The sequence below is a fragment of the Tupaia chinensis genome, unplaced genomic scaffold, assembly GCF_000334495.1.
Source record: "Tupaia chinensis unplaced genomic scaffold, TupChi_1.0 Scaffold000111_1, whole genome shotgun sequence".
Classification (NCBI taxonomy): Eukaryota; Metazoa; Chordata; class Mammalia; order Scandentia; family Tupaiidae; genus Tupaia; species Tupaia belangeri.
The window spans coordinates 1,175,453-1,200,340 of record NW_006159575.1 but is presented as its reverse complement, the minus strand read 5'-3'; positions in this window follow the sequence as shown (position 1 = coordinate 1,200,340).

Here is a 24,888-nt window from a genome sequence, read left to right as displayed (position 1 = left end):
ATTTAAAAATAATTCCATTACCCATATACACAAAAATAAAAAGATTTCCAAGAACAAAAACAAACAAAACTTTTCTGTGGATGAACTTGTCTGTATCCAGGTAGGTAGCTTCCAAGCAAAAAATGAATCACTAATTATTAATAGCTATAAATTTCCAGTATATCTACCCTGAAAACATCGACCACAGCCATGACTTTGCCATTGCCAGTGAGTCATGTTAAGCTTTTGCTGTCGAACTGGATGCCTCAACTGCAAACATGCTACTTTTTCTTTTAGTAAAACCTTACCCTGGACTTTAAATTGTATGCTTTTAACTGAGGGTCTTGTGAAGTATTGACTTTTTTTTTTTTTTTTGAGAGATTTTCACCATAGGGCGCGTGCGCTCGCCAGACAGACAGAGAGAGACATAGAGACAGAAAGCGAGAAATCACCCCCCAGGGGGGATGGTCACACCGCAATCCCTTCTCCTCCATTCTCCTCTCGGGATCTTGGGCACGCACGCACACGCGCCCGGCGTGAGTTTTAAGCCACCGGGTCCAGGCCTCGAACCATGGTTGACTACATGAGAGTCCAGCGACATAGCCATTACACTAACTGCTGGTTCCCCTGAAGTATTGACTTTTGAATGATACCTCTCAGTCATCTGCTATGCCCACCCATTACCTATATATCAGCAACTTACATTTATCTTAATAAAATATTTAATTTCATCATTGTTCAACATTATTAATAGCATATAGTATTAATTTTCTGTGGTTGCTGTTAAATACTCTGACAAACTTGGTGCTTTAAAACAGTAGAAATTTATTCACCCACAGTTCTGGAGGTCAGAAGTCCAAAACCATTTTCACAACGGCAGCATCAAGGTGTCAGCAAGAACTTAAGCAAGCTCCTTAAGTACACCCTAAGAGAGAATCTGTTCCTTGCCTCTTTGACTGTTGTTGGCTGTCATCACTCCTTGGTGTATGGCCACATCTCTCTCTATATTATCTTCATACCACCTTCTCCTCTATGGCATCAAAATGTTCTCTGCCTCACTTTCATAAGTATCTATGTGAATGCATGTAAGGTCCACCTGAGTAACATAGATTAATCGTCTTTCTTGAATTAAGATCCTTAATTAAATCACACCTTTTGTTATATAAGGAAATACTTTTTTGCCACATAAAGTAATGTTCACAGGCTATGGGATTAGTGCATGAACATATCTTTGAAGTCACCACTTGTTCCACTGTATTACCCATCAAAAAAAAAAAAAAAAAACCTTTCTAATATGAAAAACATTTTTATAATGTGCTCCTCTAGGATCTTTTTACTAAAATCTTTAAAAATAATGTTAGTCACTCCCTGAACCAAAAATATACTACAAAGCTGTGGTAATCAAAACAGCATGGTACTGGCATAGAAATAGACATGCAGACCAATGGAAGAGAATAGAGTCCTCAGAAATAAATTCCCAAGCATACAGTCAACTGATTTTTGACAAGGGGTATCAATCAATCCAGTGGGAAAAGGAAAACCTCTTCAGCAAATGGTGCTGGAAAAACTGGATTTCCACCTGCAGAAAGATGAATCTGAACCCCTGCCTCTCACCTTTGACCAAAATTAAGTCAAGATAGATCTAAGATCTAAATCTAAGTCCTCAAACTATAAAACTGCTCCTAGAAAAAACTCTGGGAGACATTGGGGTAGGGAAGGACATCTTAAATAAGATCCCCAAAGCACAGTTGATAATCCCCAAAATAGACAAGTGGGATTACATCAGACTAAGAAGTTTCTACATGGCAAAAGACACAGTAATTAGTGTGAATCAACAGCCCTCAGAATGGGAAAATATTTTTGTAAATTATGCATCAGATAAGGGACTGATAACCAGAATACACAAGGAATTCAGGCAACTGTTTGGAAAAAAGATGATCAACCCTTTTAAAAGATGGGAGAATGAGATGAAAAAAAAAAAAAAAACACTCTCTAAAGACGACATGTGAATAGTCAAAAGGCGTATCAAAAAATGCTCAACATCCCTCATCATAAGGGAAATGCAGATCAAAACAACAATGAGGTATCACCTAACTCCAGTCAGAATGTCTAAGATTAAAACAACAAAAAATGATAAGGTTGGTGGGGGTGTGGTGTAAGGGGAACTCTCTTACACTGCTGGTGGAAATGTAAATTAGTCCAGCCACTGTGGAGAACAGCTTGGAGGTTCCTCAAAAAATCTACAAATGGAACTACCATATGATCCAATAACCCCACTCCTTGGTAACTACCCAAAGGATAGAATAATTCTTCATTGGAAAAGTGCTTGCACATCGATGTTTATTGTGGCATTATTCACAATTGCTAAGACATGGAACCAACCCAAATGCCCCCAAAGAGATGAATGGATTGAAAAACTGTGGCACATATACTCTATGGAATACTATTAAGCCATAAAAAATCCTGGCTTTTGACAGAAAGTGTAAGAATATGGAATATTTACTGCTGATTGAAGTATGTCAGGCAATGAAGGAGAGACATTGTATGTCCCCGCTTAATGTATACCGAATGTCTGCGCTCTATGACTGAAACTGATTGACTAAAGTATATACAAACACAATAAATGGGTGTAAATACCAGATATAGTGTGTGTGAAAGAGTAGGGTCTGAGGAAAGACATTTAGAAGAAAAATACAAAGGCAAAGCATTAATGGGACAAAAAAGTGATATTATCTGTTGAAAATATTTTATAGTTTAATCAACTGGACTAGGGAGAAATGTTCACATATTGAAATATTCACTTTGTAAGCTAAAAAAGGTAATCAAATGTATAAAAAAATTAAATAAAAAATTAAAATAAAAGAATAAGGTCTTTTATGGTTCAACAACAATAATAATAATGCTAGTCATTTAAAACTATAAAGTGATATTATCTGTTGAAAATATTTTATAGTTTAATCAACTGGACTAGGGAGAAATGTTCACATATTGAAATATTCACTTTGTAAGCTAAAAAAGGTAATCAAATGTATAAAAAAATTAAATAAAAAATTAAAATAAAAGAATAAGGTCTTTTATGGTTCAACAACAATAATAATAATGCTAGTCATTTAAAACTATAGTTACACAAATATATGCTTTAATAAGAAGATATCTATTGGTACATATCTATCTTAATTCATAGGAAATTTAAGTCTTTCTTCAAGTTAAATTAAGCTAAGAAACAAATTCAAATTTTAGGTTCCTTAGTCATGCTATAGTGTAGATTGGCCTGATCTGTAAAGTGATATATTATAACAAGTCTTTAATAATCTACCTGACTTTCTCCTTTTGGATTTCTCAGAAATCCAAGCTTTCACAGAAAAAAAAAAAATAATTGAGGCAATCTCAGTCTCTCAGCTCAGTATGATTTCTAAATGGTAAGAATAATAAAGACTCCCATGATAAAGATATCAACAGTTAAATCAGCCAAGCCCCCATGTGTCCTTCAGTCATGATCCTAATGATGCATTTCTGCCATTTCACCACTGGACTCATATCCTTTAAAAATAGAGATCCTTCTATTTTAATCTATTTTCAATACATATGTATGTGCCCTACCTAGAATAGCAAAGCATAGGAAGATTTGCAGGACACAACACAAAATGAAAACATAGAGTTTTGTTTTTGTTTTGTTTTGTTTTGTTTTAATGTTGAGAATTTCAATAGGATGGCATTAAACATTAAACCAAGTATCTGTTCTAAGCTTGGGACCCTGTGCAACTATACAGGTTTCAGATCCATGAAGCCAGCCCTGTCCCATCTGTATATTAGAGCATCTATCCTCAGTGTGAACTCCTGAGTCCAGCCTTTCTCAGTCTTATAGGGAACAATGCTACCAGGAACAGGCTGGCTAGGAACACGCTGTGCCTACATTCAGGGACCTAGGATCCAATGGACTGGAGGACAACAGGAAAAGAAGGGCGCTCTTCTCTCTTCCTGTTTCTCTTTCTCCTTCTCATTCTCTTTTCCTTTCACTCTCATTGCTTCATTTTTGTATTTTTCTCTTGATCATAAACATGCACAAACTCTACACTAAATAAAAGAAAAAAAAAGAATTATTTTAAAAGAGCGGGTCAAGCAGCAGGTGGCAGGGGGGTTAAGGCACTGGATTCCTACATACTGACTGCAATGTGAGTCTCGCACCTGGTAGCTTGAAAATCACTCTGTGTGCTTATATGCATGTGTGCCCAAATTCCTGGAAGGAGAATGGAAAAAGGATTGCAGCATGGTCATCACCCCTAAGGGATGATTTACCACTTACCCTCTCTTTCATCTCTCTCCAGTGAGCACATGTGCCCTATAACAAAAACCTAAAAAGAGAGAGAGAAAAAAAAAACTTTTTTTTTTTTGTTCAGTAATTCTCTTAACAGAAAGGGACTATCATTGGCAGAAGACTTGAAAAAATGTTCTCTTGAAGATTACCGACTCACGCACCTTTCTGAACTAACATCTTGCAGCCAGGAAAGTTCTATGTGCAGACAGACATAAGCCTAGCTTCCTGAAATGTGGCAAGAAGAACAAGATTTCACTTATGGGATTTTGAGCAGAGTGAATAAGGGGAGATTACTTTTAAAAACTTAAAATATAAGTAGGAAAGTGAGGTCGAATAGGAGATAAAAGGTCAGCAATTTTCATTCACATACCTCTCTTGAATCAGTAATGTATGTGTTTGACCTTTCCCATAGCATTGACGTTGAAGTAACCACTAACTGAATTATTATAGCCCAAAAATAGAGAAATCTTAAAATTCTGTTATTATTTTAAACTATAAACTCTAAATGACTCTTTATGTTAAAATTCTCAGATTAGAAAAAGAGAGTGCTGTACATTTGTTACCAAAAGATTTCATTAAAAAATGGGTGGCGAACAATCTTAAGGGAGTATGTAGCTATACTACGTGTGGGATCATGTGCACAACTTACGAGAACTAAGAAATATGGCTCTGCTATATTTACTTTTCAAAGATAATGCATAGAAGTATAATTTTAAATAACCTTCATTCTTTTGTGAAGTCCGAAATTAATATAAAGAGAGGCTTTATGAAAAATAATATTACTTATGGGGCCAACCTATGCTCTAGTGATTAATGGAGCTAGATCCAGCGTGGATGACCACTGTTCAAATGACCTGGCCCCAGTGGCTCAAAAGACACACCAGCATGTGTGTATGTCCCAAATCCTGAAGGGATGGAGAAACACGAAAGATAAGGGATTGCTGAGTGGCTACAGACCTCTGGGTGATGCTTTTCCCCGTTCTTTCCCCCTGTCCTCTCTGCTGAGTGCATATATCCTCTAGCAAGAAAAAAATTAAACTTAAAAAGTAGGTTTTTCTTAAAAAGTAATATTATTGATGAAAAAAATCTATCTTTTAAACAAAGTATTTGACATATTCCCTGTAAAATAATATATTTTGTATCTTGGTAATTATTGAGTAATACTTCAGTGATATTCTCTGGTAGAAAGGAAGAGAAAAATTTTGCCTGTCATTTACCTATAGTTGATTGAAGCCCATCTTATACCTAATGCTAAATTATCAACTGAAGCATAATTTAAAAATCTCAAAGCATGAACACAAATATAATGTTTCATTTTACTGATGACTATTCCAACATCAGTAAAATGTATTTATTATGAAAATTTAAGAAACAAATGGTAACTTGTCTCTATTGGCAATAATACATAATTATGTATCCATTAAGCACTTGATTTTGCCCTAGAAAAGTATTAGAAGAATCAAATTCTTGTCAAAATGGAACATTATTCACTTCTAATGTTCTTTCAATGTTTTATCTTCTCTCCTATCATCTGCTTTACAAATGATTCTACATATGCCATAAAAAGCACATATGAATTATGAGAACAGATAGGGAAAAAAGAGCATGGAGAACATTTTTCCTTAGATTTATCAGAAATTTTAAGGAAAGTAGAATATTTATTCTTTTAAAAATAAATGTATGAGGAATAAACAGATAAACCATTTCTAGTTATAAAACTGGCTAGTATAATCTAAAATAATGGACTTTAAATATAGTTGTTTGTATGAAAATTATATGTTGAAACTAAAACCATAAAGTCACAGGAGAACATTAGCCAATAAGCAAAGTCACTTTCTCCTCAGTTGAGAGTAAGTATGGTTATCAGGTAAGTATAAAAATAGCGCTTTCCAAGGAAATGTATAGTTTAATAAGATGCCGTTAATGTACTTTCAGAAAGTTGTTTGCAACAGAGTTTTCTTTAGATGTGATAAACATAAATGTCTTAATAAATCAATGTATATGGTAAGGTATTTATGAAATAGCTTATGCCACTTTACAATCTACATGAAAAGTTTCATGCATAATTTTTACACATTTAACCATTCTTCATATATTATTTTATTTCTTGTCATTAGGGCAGTTTGAGAACCAGTACAACTTTCCTCTACAGGTCGAGAGTAATATCTAATCCATCTGGATAACATTTTTCTTATCTGATATAAGGAAAGTATAATGCAATCAGTTTTTTTTTTTTTTTGCTTTTGTTTTGTTTTGTTTAAGAGGTTTTTGCCTTAGGGCACATGCACTCATGGAGAGACAGAGATAGTGAGAGGAAAAGTGGGAAATCACCTCCCAAGGGGGGTGGCCACACTATAATCCCTTCTCCTCCATTCCCGTCCAGGGATCTTGGGCACACACTCACATGCACTTGGCATGATTTTCCATGTGGGAGTCCAGAAACAAAACTGTTATGCCATCTTCTGACACACAGTCAGGTCTTCTGTCACTTAGAAGTGAACAACTTTAAGCTTATAGACCACATAAGTAACATGATGGGGAAAATACATATCTAAATTGAGAATATTTTGTTTTAAACACACTTCTCCTATAACTTATTACAAGATAAATGTGACAAAATAATCTAACAATGCTTTATCTCATTTATTTGTTTGTTTGGCTCACAACAAAGCAATGAATGTAAACTTTTCCTAATATCTACTCTAGGAAGCTATCCAGAATGATGTCATTGAGATTTGGGTTCACTTATCTCTGTAGGAGAAATAGCAAATCCTTGTTTTCCAAATCATTTATCTGAGAAGCTTATGGTAGGAACGGCTAAAACGAAGGAATGAAACCTGTGTTACTTACAGACAATTTCCTCACACAAGATGTCTTCCTGAGACTGGGACTGGAGAAAGAGTAATAGGTTATGGCCTCCGAGGTTCCCTCTGAGACATCCCAATAAAGAGAACAAGACCTCTAACCAAAAGCTGTATATATACAGATGATAATTTGTCACTCAATGTTATGAGTGGATATCTAGTAAAGACTTGTGTGACCAATTTTGTGCTCACTTGGACTGAGAATCTCTTGGAAGAAGTCACAAACCAGTCTTCCCAAAGAAGAATAGTAAGTAGCCGAAGACAGGGTAACCATCCTCCACTGAATTATTTAATGCATGCTTCTATGTACTAGGCACTTTGAATTAAAACTAAGCCTGCCTATACAGTTCTCAGGATTATGTAGATCCTAAAGTTTCAGTATAATATAATAGTTGTATATCCCCAATAATGAATAATAGTGAACTTGGCAATCGGTGATCAGGAACTTTAGAAAAACTAAAATAAAGTGACATTTCTTCCCTGCATATCATGAATCATTTTGGACCTAATGCATTCCCAAAGACAGAGTTGACATTACATTGACTAACATTTTTCTCAACTATGAAACAAGAAAAATATCTCCATATCTTTTGCAAGGTTCATTTTTTATGTTTTTATTTTATTTTATACATTCAATCACTATATATCACCACAGCTTGTAAAATGAATTTCCCCAGCATAAATACACTACACAGCAGTGCAGCTAAAGATATTATCACATGTATTATCATCAAATGGAGGACTGGAAGATTTATTGAGAATCAACTTATTGGGTAAAAGCACCAGAAGTGAAGAATTACCCCCCAAATTTATTTCATTTCTTGGGATCATATCTATGTCACTTATAAAATGACAGAGTATTCAACATCATTGACATACTAAGTGAGTAAGTCTTTGTTGTAGGAACTGTGCTACGAATTATATAGAATGCTTACCTGTACCCACTAAATGCCAGTAGCATCTACTCCTCAGTATGACAACCAAAAAAATCTCCAGACTTTGCCAAGTAACTAGTAGGGACAAAATCATTTAGTGGGGAACCACTGGATTAGAGATCTATCTAATGTCCTTTCAAATTTAATATTTCTTAATTCTATAGTATTAGATAAAAGACAATGAGGGCACTTTATAAAGTGTAATGTGAGACACAAAAGTTATGTGTTCATTCAGTTATCAGATTTTCTTGAACATCTACTTGGGAAAAGACAATAAGCTACAAGGGCTGAAAATGAATTAGAAATTATGCCTCTCCTTCCAAGGGAAAGTCAGCTACACATACAAACAACATTTTCAATATCCTACAGGGCAATGGAATTTCACGGTTGCAAAGTTACAGAAACATACTTTAAATAAATATGGGAAAGAAAAGAAGCAGCTTCATGGATTGTTTTAAAGCAAAGTAGGCCACTTAAGAAAACTGTGTCACAAATTAGGCTAAGAAAAGCTATTGCTCTTACTAATATGGTTTAAACTAACATTATTAGAATCATAAAATTTTAGAGTTTGAAGGGGCCTTAGAGATCACCTAATACCATCACCCTCATTTTACAGATGAGGAAATTGAATCTTTTCTCCTCTCTTGTGTATTATGAGCAGATGTAACAGAAATAAGCAAGAAAAATCCAAATCGATGCGAACAGCAGCAGGAGGTTGCTCGGTTTATACATTAAGTTTTAAAGGGACTAACACAAACCATGACCTTCTGCTATATTAGGAAAGAACTGCCAATACTCCATACTAGGATATTGCATACAGGATTAAAACTATGATGAGAAAAAGAAAAAAACAGAAGCACTGTACTGCTGGGAAGATATATAGGATTCCCAACTGGGTCGTTCAGTGTGTGGGAAGACGTTTCGAAGTATGGTATTTTAAAAATTCCCTGCAATAGGTACAGGTATAACTGAAGGTATTGATTTCCTAATCCCCTCTCCTCACTCTAAATTGCTTAGTGTATATTTGTTTTAAAGATAAACATTATTTACAATTAAATTATCACAATATTTCTTACATGCCTGGTAACTTTTAGAGTAATGCAGAAACATATATGAGGCCACGTTGCCAACAGTTGCCCGGGACAGCAGATGCTACTGTGACTGAAGTAACTGGATCCCACATGGCACAATTTGAATTCCAGACCAGGTGACTTAAAAAATGCACCAAGTACATTTGTGTGTGTGCCCCAAATCCCAAGAAGAGAATGGAGAAAAAGGGATTGCAGCATGGAATTTCCCCTGGGGGAATGATTTCTCATTTTTCCCTCTAACTCTCTTTCTCTCTCTCCCTGTCTCTCTCTATTTCTCTCTGGTGAGTGCATACACCCTATAACAATAATTAGAAGAACAAAGCAGTAATAGCTGTCATACTGCTTGTAACGTATAACTGGAACCATAAAAGTCTGAGAATACTCACAGACCATGTTTTCTCAGAATGCTAAAGAAGTAAATTAGATAGTCTCTAAGAAATGTATTTTCTGATTTTAAAGATACCCATTAGAGAGATTTTTAACACCCAATATTAAGAATAAAAACTTAAGAACTTGGTAAGAGTAAGATTGGGATAAAAAGTTGTTATGCCTTTTAATTTGTTCTTATAAAAAAAAGAATTTAAATACATTTACTTGGAAATTATATAACAAAATGTGGGGACACGTTTAAGAGAGAGAGTCTGAGGTGTGGGGACATGTGCTGAGCAAACACCACATGCTCTTTTGGGGTTTGGCAGAACCTTGTAACTTGTCTTTCCCTGACCTTGGCTGCAGACAGAGCAAGGGTGGAAATTACTAGGGGCGTTCCAACAGACACATCTGATGGACTTCAAGAAACATCTTGACCCCAAATAGTAAAATCCAATCCCTGCTCTGCATCTGAAAGGTTCTTTAGCCTACTCTGGGTGTGGTGGCTCACTCCTTATGGAGAAGTTCTTTAGCTCCTTCCCCATACCTAACAGCTAGTTCTCTGCATTAGAAAGGAAGATGAGATTTACTCTAGATGGGATTACTGCCAAGGGATACACCTTGCCTTGGGTGTGACTAATCTCTTATAGATTTGTTAATGGCTTCTTATTGTCTGTAACCTAGCAACCAATCCATGAAGTATCATGAAACACACATGTGTAATGTCTTCTTGTACTATAAATAAAGGGGGGGACAAGTTGCTTGGGCTACCTAGGCTCAGGCTGCCTGTGTCCATTTCTACTCTATCCGTTTGTCTCATTCTTTCCAACTCTCCGGTCCTGGCAAGATGGAGGGCTTTCTCTTTCTCGTCCTCTTTCTCTTCCTCACCAGCAGCCCCCTGATCATGATTCAGCCAGACCCAAGCCCGGGGGTGGACGCTGACAACAAAGGTCTGTCTTTAGAAGATTTAAATCAACAAAAATTTTTACTGCAGTAACATTTTGAAATAATCAAGCAATAGTTTGTGTTTTGGGTATATTATCTGACTCCTTCACATTCAAGGGGCTAGAAATTTTCATTAGTTGCCTAGAGTAAAGGTCGACAAGGAAGAAATTAGGACAAAGAGTCAATACCAGAATTGCAAAGGCCTATGATTGTGTAACATTTTAGGCAGCTGCCAAGAAGGTTGCTTGAGAAAGCCATCTCCTCAGAACAGATACAAAAAGCAGCCCAAAATCTGCCATATATGCTTCCTTTTATGTGCAACCTGGAGCATGCACACACACACACATACACACACACACACATGGAAATTTTTATAATGTTTCAGGTTTCTGTCTCTGTGTGCTCCAAAAATACCTTGTTTGTTTGGAAGATTTATCAAGGCAATTGAGACAATATTCTATCATCAGATATAAATAACTGTAAGGAGATCAAAAAAAAAAAATCTCCCAAGTGAGAGCAGAATCACACAACCATTAACCCTAGTGAACATTAAAAAAGATAGTGGTTTCAGAACAGGTGACACTTTCTGTTTTTATATGAGAAACAAAAAAAATCTACTCAGTCCTACTCTAGCTTACTCACTAGTTTCACCAACTAAAGCTCATTTCTAATATAACCATGCTATTTAATAGGTTACTTCTTTCACCAATGAGAACCTATTTCCAACATTCATCATAATTCTCTCTCTGCTGATGATGGAAAGTAAAGATTATTGAAACATTAGTGGAATGGCCTCTGGGTCTAAAGATTAGTTGACTATCCCTAGAATGCATATTTTAATTAGTCAACTAAATACTCTTAGACAATAAAAGTAACTAACACATACCTCAGAACAAAACATCCCTATTGAAATATTTTATAGAAAACTGTAGGCATCACATCACTCAGAAATAAGGCCTGAGATACTTCCAGCCAAGTCAATGGGAAAAACATCATAAGAAAAAAATTTCTCTTTTAGACTCTAGAAAAGATTTCTTAGGCTGGTAGAGAAAAGTTTGAATGCTTGAAAAAGGAGTAAGACTACTTAGGTTGAAGATAAGAAACAAAATAAATAAATGAGGACCAGCAATAGGTGTAATGGCTATGTTGCTGGACTGCCATGTAGTTGACCATGGTTTGAGTCCTGGACCTGGTGGCTTAAACTCCCGCTAAGGCACGTGCGTACATGCCCAAGATCCTGAGAGGAGAATGGAGGAGAAGGGATTGCAGTGTGGCCATCCCCCTGGGGATGATTTCTCACTTTCTCTCTCTGTCTCAGTCTTTCTGGTGAGCACATCATGTGCTCTATAGAAAAAAACTCTCAAAAAAAAAAAAAAAAGAAAGAAAGAAAGAAAGAAAGAAAGAAAGAAAGAAAGAAACAAAATAAACGGACTGAAGAGTCTACCCAGAATGTGAGTCATCATCCAGAAACTACCTGTTCAGCACATTCCTTTCATCAACCCTGCCAGGAATAAAAATGACAGCAAAGTAACCCATTCCTTCATGAAAATGGGCACTGTTTATAGTTGGCGTAATGGCTATGTCGCTGGACTCCCATGTGGTGAACTGCGGTTTGAGTCCTAGACCTGGTGGCTTAAACTCACACTGGGCATGTGGGCGTGCGTGCTCAAGATCCTGAAAGGAGAATGGAGGGGAAGGGATTGTGGCATGGACATCCCCCAGGGGGTGATTTCTCGATTTCTGTCTCTTTGTCTCTGTCTTTCTGGTGAGCGCACGCACCCTATACAAAAACCTCTCCATTAAAAAAAAAAAAGATACACATATTTTAAATATGACACTACACATACATCATAAAAACATGAATACAGCTCTTGGTAGACAGAAAGAGGTATATTTAGTTGAATCAGGGCTCAGAGAAAGCTCTCTGGAGAACACCCTGTATAGAATCTTTACATATAGCATTTGATCTAGGAGAAAATTGCTCCTGTATAGGGAAAAGATGATAATAGGCAGTAGTGATAAGACTAGAGAAGACAGAACTATCAAGTATTTCAGGAATAAAATGCTATCAGTGGAAGGCTGTAATGAGCAGGGTGGTAATGATGGAGAAATATGGTAAAAACTATTATGCAGCTCTTTACCAAACCTACTTCTTCCTTCCTTAGCACTCAGCTGCAACACATGGCTGATGGAGTCATGTTTCTAAATTCTAGGCTAAGGACTGTCCTATTTCATACCTGACCTGTGAATTAACCCCACCCCTGATCTATTCAATATTACTCTTCTTTTCCACTGGTATTTGAAAATAACTACATCCTGGATTAGGAGATGACAGGTTTTTAAGTAACCCCTTGGAAGAGAGAGTCCACCCCTTTTCAGAACTTTATATTGAATGAAAAGCAATTTTTTTTAATGTTTGAATAATTCTATACTTTAGAATTTGTTGTTATAGTAGAATTATTTTAAAAAACAATAATAAAGGAAATCAACCTAATACTTGAATATGATTAGTAGTTGTGCCAACATATAAAATTACAAAGATGGTAAAAGAAAAGCTAAATCAGTTTACCACATTTCAAATTGAGGTGTTGTGGGATGAACCCAAATGGAGCATAGAGTATATTGGGTTGTCAGAAAAGTCATAATGTGTTTTTCTATGCAAAAATGTGTCATGACATTTCTGAAGACTCAATATTACACAATGACTATTTGCATATAAATGTTGAGAAGAGGAAAAATCCTTGGAGATCTAAATTATTTAATGATTTAAAGATGATGTTTAGTAATTCAGAATTAATACCAAAGATGATGATAAAACAATGAAAAATAAAAGTGACATAATAGTATTTGCGTTTTACAAAAATCATTTTTATGGATAGAGAGGAAAATGAGATTAAACAAGGAGAATGAACTATGCTTAAACAATTTAATCTCCACAGGACAATCTAGTTATTGTGATTGGAATAAAAAAAAAATTTCTTACTTGAGGTATGACCTTTACCTAACAACAACCAATCTAAACTGCAATCTATATTACCAAGTAGGAATGAACATCTTCTTTTGTTATTGTTCTCATATTGCCAAAGGTCTGGACTACCGTTTTTGTCAACAGAGTTAAATCATTTGACTATTCAACTAGTCATACACCATCTAAATTCTGATATAAAGATGGAGTTATTTCTTTTTTTATATTTTTCTTATTTACATTCATTCACTGTACAGCATTACAGCATACAAAATGAGATTTTCCTTCTAGAGTACACTGTATATTGTCTCAATCAAGCACATCAACATACTGTTATTGTCAACAAATAATTTTCCATTTCTTATTTCCTGTATGTTTTGCTTTCTTCCCCCCATCCTTGTTTCTCTATCTCTTACCCTCTGCCATCTCCCACTCTCCTCCCCCACAGTCTATGGTATCTATGTTTGCTTCCTATACTGTTTTCCCCCCACATTTTATTGAATTACTAAAGATCTTAATTAATCTAAATATTTTCCTAGCAAATACAGCTGATATATACATTGAAGATGAAGATATTTCTAAGTAAAAAGAGATGCTATTAAAAATCTTAGAAAAATATAAGACAAATATAAAATGACAAAATTCTTCCAAGTACAATTTTTTTCTACTACAAAAAATTTATGAAAATTATAAGAAAATGATACATGGATTTCAAGGACTTTTTTTGCACCAAAATAAATTTTAATTCCATTTTCCACAAATATTTTGAAGTTTCTTCATATTTAATAACCTAAAGATATAACCTTATTTTATTCTGCCAAGAAGTATGTTTCAATGACAACAAAACTCAGACTAAATTCTGCCAAATACATACTCAAACAAAATATTTTCGTAAAAAGAGGGAAGTATTTTTTAATTCATTTTTCTTTCTTTTTCTTTCTTTCTTTCTTTCTTTCTTTCTTTCTTTCTTTCTTTCTTTCCTTTCTTTCCTTTCTTTCTTCTTCCTTTCTTCCTTCCTTCCTTCCTTCCTTCTTTCCTTCCTTCCTTCCTTCCTTCCTTCCTTCCTTCCTTCCTTCCTTCCTTTCTTTATTTCTTATCATAATCTTGTTTATATTACATTGAATCACATATAACTTTACATTGTATTACATTTCTTTTTCCAGAAGGAATACCATGCACATTATTCAATACAGAGACATTAAATGCCCATCTTAATCATCCAATAGCTTTTTATTTTTTCCTGATTATTATTATTATTGTTCCAATTATTTTTTTAAAGTCAACCACTATTTATCATTTTGCCTGTAAAAAGACTTTACCCAACATGAAATACGTTTCAGACCATGTACACGTCAACATCAACAGGTAATAAACCACAGCTGTGTCCCACTAATGTCATTCCTCTCTATTTGTTCTCTTGCTATCTTTCTCTATACTCTTTTCTTTTCCTGCCCCATGCCACACTGTCTTATCATTGTTAACTATTTTCACTGCTTTTATGCCCCAAAGAGGGAAATCTTCCCTCTCTGTCCTCAGATACTACAAGGACAGGTTTACTCTGTTTAGTTAAATGGGAAAGAAATTTTCAAGCTCTCTGTTTGAATAAAGAATCCAAGAAAGAAATTTATGATATCTTATTGCATAAATAGAAAAGAAAAAAATTGCAGTGGACTTCTTTTGACTTTAAACAAGAACTTCACAAATATCTATGCCTTCCAGAATATAAAGAGGCCAATTTAAATATTTTTACAGAACAATAATTTATTTAAACAAGCAATCAGACTTTTTGAGGTTAATCATACTAATACCTCATAGTACCTATACTAACCTATAATAACTAATATAATACTAGCCTATATACAAACTTATACTAACCCTATAACACTCAAAATACCTGTACTAACCTCATAGAAATAACACTGAAATCTTCATGTATTTTTTCAATCTTTTTACAAATAAAATTTTTAAAAATGAAAAATGGTAATCTTTTAAATAGTTTTAAGTATTTCCATAGATTATTTTATTAATGAAAAACAGAAAACAGAGTTGATTCATCATCACATAGTCTCTTCAAAACAAAGTAAGATTAATACTTTTTAATACTTTCATGGTATTATTATCTCACTATTTTATAAAAACTAATTTTAGGTACCAAAAAGTACTTGCTTTCCTGCAAATATAGAGGAAAATAAAATATCATGTACTTTTGGTTATGAAGTATTTGTTTCTACTGCAAATAAGAGGTCATAAGTTTTAAGAAAAATGTCGCCAGTTCACATTGAGACAAAAATATGACAAAATTATAAAAAATGACAAAAATATATTTTAAAAAGTTCCAGAAGTACAAAACTCTTGATATAAAGTATGTTAGGAGGGAATTTTGGTAAATGGGAAAATATTTAATATTTTGAATTTAGCACCTCAAGGTAGAAACAAAGATATGTAACTGTCAGAACTAGTTCACAGTCTAATTGGATGAGACAGTGGTTTTCCATGAAATGTGAAAAGGCAGGACCAAATGGAATTGTAGAACTTGAAGATGGGCTCCGATGGATGACAGTTTATACAATACTCCCATCTTGTGCCTGGAGGAATGGCAGCCAGTTTCATACCCAGGGCACCATTTATTTCACCAATAAAAAATTATGTTTATCACCTCTTCACATAGTTGTTGTTATATTGTTTGAAATATTTATGGAATTGCATTCTTTCTACATGGGAAATTCCTAATTATGGTATTTCAAATGTTAAGTCACTAGCTCTACCTGACATACATATTCATCCATACATGACAATATTAATATGGGCATATTTTGAATTTATAAATAATAAAGCCATGAACTATAAACAATGTAACAGCTATCTCTGTATTATTAAATCATTGTGAACAAAAATTCCTCATTTTGACCAGTTCCTCCCCATGTTTAAGATAATGAAAACAAACTCAGTCTCAAATTATTGCTTTGTAATGTATAGAAAACAGTGAAGTCACTGATATTCCTCAGTGGATTCTCTCAATGCTTAGACTGTCAATAAAAGTTGAAGATGGCTGTGTGGTTTACAAAGCATGAATAGGGTCACCCTGGGATTTAAAGAGGAGATCTATGAGCTCTAGTTGAAACAGAAGCCAAATTGTGAATGATAGAGCCCAGATAGCAGTCAGTCCCTGATGGTTGACTACTACCTTAACATTTTTGACATCCAACCCAAGTCCCAACCAGGCTCAGGTCATGGGTACCTTACTGGGCAGGAGAACATGGAACCTTGACAGATGGGTCCATATGGCAGAGTATCCTGTTTTACTGATGCAGGATGAGCCCCATATTTTCTTGAGTAATTTTCACACAATTTCCCCAAAGCTCTAATACTTTCTTCAGTCTTATACCATTAATGAAAAATTATTTAGATTGAAAAAAATCTAAGAAAACAGGCTTTCAATGAGCTTGATTTTAACATATCTAGTAGTAGGAGAACTCTACCAACTGGATGCGTTCATTCTTACTTTGTTTATTTCAAAGGAAGTTGAGTTCTGTCAGAAAGCACTTGTCAGAGGGTGAACTGGGGCGGGGGTGGTGACGACTTGTGATGGCTATGGAGATCCAGAGCCCTCTACAGCCAACACTGACTCAGCTGTGAACAACAGGTCATGCCGACTTTTCCTAGGACCTACTGGCAGCAGGTCGGCTCAACATGAAGAATGGCAAGCACCTGAAAGCAGGGGTCTTGGGTATAAAGAACAGAGGTAAACATGGACCAGTTTTCTGCCTGTTTTTTTTTTTTTTTTCTCCTGATTAGTTTCCTACTCAGGAAGCAAAGGAGCAGAACCCTGGTAGACTGGGAGAGCAGTCAGTCTTCATTCCACCAGACCTTGATATAGGAAGAGTGACAGGATGGAAAGAATATTAGGCCACATTTTGTCAGCAGAAAATGTGCACCACCATCTGGAAGATTTACTATTTTAACAGAAGGCCTATATATACGATATGGGAAAAAAAAAAAAGTGCTTTCAAATTTTTCAAAAGTCCTAACCATTAGAATGCAAACTATTTTTAGACATCTAAGTCTTACAGATAAGAAGAAGCTGTCAACATATAATAAAGCAGAGTTAAAAATCACATAGTTTATAAATGCTTTTTTTCTACAAAATAAATAGATAAATCATAGAAAAGAAATGCCTCTGGGAATTACTTTTGTGAATGGAATTATTAGATTATCTTGAGAAGTGACATTTCCACACTTGATCAATGGGTTAGAAGAGAAGAGATGAAACAAAAGGCTATGTAGAGGCTGATTAGAAAACTGAAGGTATTTTTCATCTATAATTGGTGTGTGGTGGAGAGAATATTCCTTATATACTCAATTCATATACAAAAGAGCTAAAAGCTAATATAATATCGAGCTTCATAAAATTGTATATAAGTACCACTAAAAGAAAAATATGTATCTGAGTATCATACAGAAGCACAAATAAAAAATAAAAAAGATAGTATCTTCAGAGATAACTCTTCCATGAAAAGATTTGTACAATGCCAGACTACTAATATTTATAACATATTTAAAAGTCAGATTTACATTAAAACCATTCTTCTGTGCTACGCTTTATTCCTTATCCCTGGATCTACAGTTGACAATGCAAGTGCTTTTCTGAAAGGGCTAATCTTTTCAGATATTCTGAAATACTTAGCATATTAAAAGTATATGGTTACATCTCTGGACTCCCACATAGTCGACCATGGTTTAAGTCTGGGACCCAACAGCTTAAAATTCATGCCGGATTAAAATTCACTCATGCATATGCCTGAATACCCAAGATACCAAGAGGAGAATGGAGAAGGGGTTGCAGCGTGGCCCTCCCACTTAGGGAGGGGAGAGTGATTTCTCGCTTTTTTTCTGTCTGTCTGTCTCTATGGTGAATTCACACACTTTATAGCAAAAATCAATCTTTAAAAAACAATAACAAAGGGACCAGCAGTTAACATAATGGCTATGTCGCTGGACTCCCACGTAGTCGACCGCGGTTCGAGTCCTGGAGCTGGTGGCTTAAAACTCACACCAGGTGCGAGTACGTACATGACCAAGATCCCGAGAGGAGAATGGAAGAGAAGGAATTGCGGCGTGGCCATTCCCCCTGGGGGGTGATTTCTCGCTTTCTCTCTCTTTGTCTCTCTTTGTCTGGCAAGTGCACGCGTCCTATAGCAAAAACCTCTCAAAAAAAAAAAAAAAAGCAATGCAGTAATATAACAAAATAATACATTTATTAAATTTTTTATTTAAATTATTTGAAATACTGTCATTGTGTTTCAGTTGAATAGTAAAACCATTTCATGGAAAAGTATACATTGTGTTTGTGTGCCGATTATAAGAGAGGAAGGGAGAAATGAGACACAAAGGGTTCTATGCCACTGCTCTTAGAAAGAAGATCATGGCCTCAGATATCTGTGCATCTTGTTCTATGTGTGTATACAATATATGGAATAAACAGGTAAGTCTTAATTGTACAACACCTGGTCTTCAGCTATTAAAGAGTTTACCAGCATATAATACAATGAGAACTGAAGAACTAGTTCTGACAAAAACTTTCTTCGTTGACCAAACTTGAGTCAGGCTCCTCTGGGTCCTCTTTCTGATTAGTCTTGAACTTGGTCTTTGCCTTTGGCCTGTTTGGTCTAATTTTAGCAAAAAATTGGCTGCGTCAGTTTAGTAAAACTTTATCCCCCTTGATATTTGATCAAATTTCTTATCCTCACATCCAATTTCTTATCATCCTGACCTATCTTTAGCAAAAGTACTGTCTAGTCAATTTAGCCAGAATCCCACTTACTGCTAGTATTTCCTCTTAGTGGTTTTCCATCCACTAATCTCCATCCTGCTCATTGGCTATCCATCTCCAGTTCTCCATGTTGTAGTCTAAGTTCTCTCTCCTCTATTAAAAAAAAAAAATTACAGTGACTTCTCCTTGAATAAAATACGCTTACCATCATTTTAAAAATATGATAAATCGTTTTTTAACAATACACTGGACATTAAAATTTTTAGAAACAAATAAATTCTGAAATTTTGAATCTAACAGTCCATTTGACAAGTAAGAGAATGGTAGTATTGTAATCCAAAATGTTCATACTTAGAAGATAATTTCAGGTTGTGTTTTTTGTTATGTGTATATAACACATATAGTATGTGGGCATATGTGTATGTGCATGTATATATACAGTGAACAAACTTTATTTTAAATAAGCTAGTCTATGTTAAAGGTAAAGTGTTTCTTAACAAATACCATTTTTTTGCAAAATTTGTTGGAAATACTATCTTTTGGACATACAGTTTTTAGACCACTTCTAAAAAATATTCCACTCAATAGCCGGAGAATACATACCCTTCTCAAACAAGTAGAAAACATTTTCCAAAATATATCCATGTTAGACCACAAAACAAGTCTTAACAAATTCAAAAAGACTAAAGTCACTCCAAATAATCTTTCTAAACACACTATATAAAACTAGAAATCAATAACAAGAGAAATTCATCAAAACAAAAGACTAAATGACATGCTTTTGAACAATCACAGGGCAAAGCAGAAATTTAAAGGGAAAATTTTAAATATTTTGAAGCTAGCTGGACCCCACATGGTTTATGGTACGGTGCAAGTTCTGGACCTGGTGATTTGAAGAACACCCTGGGAGTAAGTACATGCATGCCCCAAATCCCACAAGAAGAAATGGAGGGGAAGGGATAATGGTGTAACCATTCCCAATGGGGGGTGCTTTCTCACTTTCCTTCTCTCCCTCTCTCTCTCCAGTGAGCACATTTGTCCTTAAGCAATTTTTTTGTTTAATGTGCATATATCTTGAGACAAACTAAAATGGAAAAACAGACACCAAAACTTATGAGATGCAACAAAACAATGATAAGAATTAAGTTGATAGCAATAAATGCCTACATAGGAAAGGAAGAAAGATCTCAAATATACAACCTAACATTATATCCCAAGGACACAGAAGAAGAAGAAATTAAGCCCAAAGTTAGTAGAAGCAACACAATAATGAAGTTCAGAAGAGAAATAAGCTATTTATTAGAATAGAAATAGAATCCAGCAAAACAACAGAAGAGGTCAATAAAAGTGAGTTTTTTTAAAAAAAGATAACACTTACAAACTCATAATACAAAGGATAACACACTACTATGAACAATTGCATGCCAATAAATCAGATAACCTAGAAAAAAATGGGTAAACTCCTAGACACATACAAGCTATCAAGACTGAATGAAGAAGCAGAAAGTCTAAATAGATCAGTAACAAGTAAGGAGATTAAAACAATCATTTAAAAATCTCCCATCAAAGGAAAGCCAAGGATTTGATAGCTTCGCTGATGAATTCTGCTGAACATTTGAAGAACTCAGTCAATTCTTCTTAACCTTTTTTCCAAAAAAATAAAGGGAGGGGAATACTCAAATACTTTTAAATGCAATTTCCAAATCCAGCAATACTCTGACATGACAAGACAAGGGCACTACAGAAATGAAAACTCTAAGGCAATATTCCACATGGACATAGATGCAAAGATCCTAACCAAACACTAGCAAACCAAATTCAACAGCACATAAAAAGGCTAATTCACCACGATCGAGTGAGATTTATTCCTGGACTGATTCAATATACACAAATCTGTAAAGTATAAAGAACAAAAACCATATTATCAGGAATTATCAGATTGTTTGGGCTTTTACCAGCAGGTGGCATAGAGGTTAAGGCACTGGATCCCACATGGCCAACGGCTCAGGAACTTGAAAATTATGATGGGCATGTGTGCATGCCCAAAATCCTGAGAGGAGAATGGAGAAGAAGGGATTGCAACATGGCCAGCTCAGATTTTTCACTTTCTCTCTCTTTCTCTCTCAGACAAGTACATGTGACCTATAACAAAACTAAATAATGACAACAGAACATATTTTCACCCCAGTAGATGCAGAAAAAACATTTGACAAAATTTAACATTCTTTCATGATAAAAAAAAAAAAAAGATCAACACAATAAAAGCCATATCTGAGAACTGACAGCTAATATCTGTTTTGGTTTTTTTTGGGCTTTTGCCATCGGGCGTGTGGGCTCATCAGAGAGGAGAAGTGAAAAATCATCTCCAAAAGAGGAAAGGTCATGCTGCAATCCCTTCTCCATTCTCCTCTCAGGATTTTGGCCATGCACAAACATGCTCCCACATGATTTTCAAACCGTCACGTCCAGGACTTGAACCACAGTCAGCCACGTGAGAGTTCAGTGCCATCATCCTCATGCCACCTGCTGGCCCCAACAGCTAACGTCTGAATAGAACAACTGTTTTTGATCAGTTTAATTTAATGATACTATTTATATAGTAGACACATTCCCATTTGAAATAACTTAGCATTTTTTAGTTGTTTAGAAGTACCTGGTATATTTAAAAGTAGAAGCATTAAAATAACAATTTGTAAAATAGCTTTTAACAATTGTGTGTAATACCGTCTTTGCAAATTGAATTGTTAAACCGCCCCTTTGAGCAGTATATTGTGCATAATATTTCATTGGGTTGAAGGAGGGGTGAACAGAAGAAATTGCTAAAGTTTTCTAGCATATACTAGAAAGTTGATTAACACTCTATCTGCTACATGAAATATTTTAACTCTGCTATACTGTGTCTATTATCTATGTCCTGTAAAAACGAGCCTTAATGAGTCAGCATTTGGCATGGTGGTTAAGGTGCTAGACTCCTACATATCCAATAGCAGCTTGAGTCCTGAATCCAACCACTTGAAAATCATGCCAGGCATGCGTGTGTGCCTGCCCAAAATCCTGAGAAGAGAATGGAGAAGATAGGAGACCTGGGCCTGGTGGCTTGCTTTCTCGCTTCCTCTCTCTCTCCCTCTCTGGTCAAATTAGAATGGACAAATAAATATAAATAATTCTTTTAAAAAAAAAAAAGTTGCTACTGTATGACAAAAGTAAAGTTAGCAAACATATTTTGTATATTTTGTGTTAAAATTCATCTACAGAAAATGACTTGTAGTAGTGAAATTAGTAAGTAATAGATGCTTACACTTGTGCAGTTTGTTGATAGAGGTAAGAAGGGGAAATGTTCTAGGTCAAAATGTTCCTATTTATGAAATGCTCTTATATTACAGTCTTCGTGTCATATGTGCAGTTCAGTCAGTGCAACTGGGTATATTCACTGTGTGATAGTGGTCAAATGAATACTTTTGAAATAGTCTTTCTAAATGTTGTTAGGAACATAGCATATGTTAAATGCAAAGGATATATGTTTTATATATACTTTTTTTTCCTCCTTAGGGAGTTATAAGAATAGTTATCTTTTAGGAATAATATTTATTTTTATGTTTAATCTCTTGGAACAGAATACACTGTTTACTAGTAGAAGGGGCAGAGGAAGGGAGGAAAATACAGAGGTTTGGTAGAATTCTATACCCAGGAGCTAAATAAGATATGATTGTCTAGCTACTATTTTTTACTTTTATTTTAATTAATATAGCTAGGTATTATAGGACAAACAAGTCCTAAGTGTCCAAATAAAGAAGTAGTAAAAATAAATAAATCTTAAATGTGCTTTTTCGCATTGATAAAATCACTGCCTTTTGGGCACACATGTGCTCATCTTCCTCTTAGAGCCAGACACATTTCTGCATTTTTCATTAGGATAGCCAAGGAAGAGGAAGAGGACTAGTGAAGGAAAGCAGTTGATCTGGTGGGCCAGAGGAGGTACAAGAAAATGGGTTAAGCAGTTGTTGTCATATTTATCATTTGATTTGACCCATTGATGTATATATGCTCCTCTTTAGGCTGTAATATATTAATAAAGTATTTTTTATTTATTTTTTTTGGAGAGGATTTTGCTATAGGGCATGTGCACTTGCCAGACAGACAGAGAGAGACAGAGAGACAGAAAGCGAGAAATTACCCCCCAGGGAGGATGGTCACACCGCAATCCCTTCTCCTCCGTTCTCCTCTCGGGATCTTGGGCACACATGTGCATGCACCCGGCGTGAGTTTTAAGCCACCGGATCCGGGACACGAACCGTGGTCGACTACATGGAAGTCCAGCGACATAGCCATTATGCTAACTGCTGGTCCCTAAAGTATTAAAAATTTTATGAAAACATTTTCTTTTTGTATTTTAATACTGTAGATAGGATGATAAATTTTCTCAAAAGCATTGTACTTACTGTACTCCATTGCTTTATGTCTCATTTTAAACTAAGCATTAAGAGAATACTGTAATGTAAATTACCAACATCTCTATTCAGAGTTCTTCTGCTATTTTTGTCTCATAAAATTTTTGTCCCTGGTCTAGCAGGTAGTGTGGTGGTTGAGGCACTAGATTCCCAAATGGCTGACCGTGGTTTGAGTCATGGACCTGGCAGCTTGCTTTCTCACTTTCCCCCTTTCTTTCTGTTTTCCTCTACTGTGACTGCATGTTTTCTGTAACAAATTTTTTTAAATAATAATAATAAAAGAAAAAATTCTTGAAAAATATTGTCCCCACAAAAGGCAGGATTACATTTATTTTCTTGACTGGGTTGTTGGAGTATAATCTTTGTCACTAAAAAAAAAAAAAAGAAAAAGAAAAAGAAACCATAGCTTGGGACTCTAAGTTAATAAATATTCATAACGTGAAAAAGCATAATACATCATAGAATCTGAACCACATAAACACCTATTTCAGTTATTTGTAAGACATATAGACTCAGAAAGACACATTAAAATGTGAACTCTATAAATATGGATAATTCGCTGTTCTTGTACTTCTCACTTTTTCTACAGTGCATGTATTGTCTTTTAAACGTTTAAGAAAAATACAGTTGAGGGAACCAGCAGTTAGTGTAATGGCTATGTCGCTGGACTCCCACGTAGTCGACCACGGTTCGCGTCCTGGACCCAGTGGCTTAAACTCACACCGGGCGCATGTGCGTGTGTGCCCAAGATCCTGAGAGGAGAATGGAAGAGAAGGTATTGCAGCGTGACCATCCTCCCTGGGGGGTGATTTCTCACTTTCTGTCTCTATGTCTCTCTCTGTCTGGCGAGCACACGTGCCCGCGAAAAAACCCCTCCAAAAAAAAAAAAAAAAAAGAAAAATACAGTTGAGAGGTCAGCAGATGGTATAGCAGTTATGTCACTGAACTCCCACATGGTTTACTGTGGTTCAGGTACCAGACCTGATGGCTTAAAACTCACAGGAGGCTGTGCCCATGCATGCCCAAGATCCCAGGAGGTGAACAGAAGGGAAAGGATTGTGGCCTGGCCATCCTCCCTGGACCATCTTCCCTTTCTACTCACTGTCTCTCTATCTCTCTCGCTCTCTCTCTCTCTGCAGCAAACTCATGCTCCCCAAGGCTAAAACACCTTAAAAAAAAAAAAAAGGTTTAAGAAAAAAATGTTATT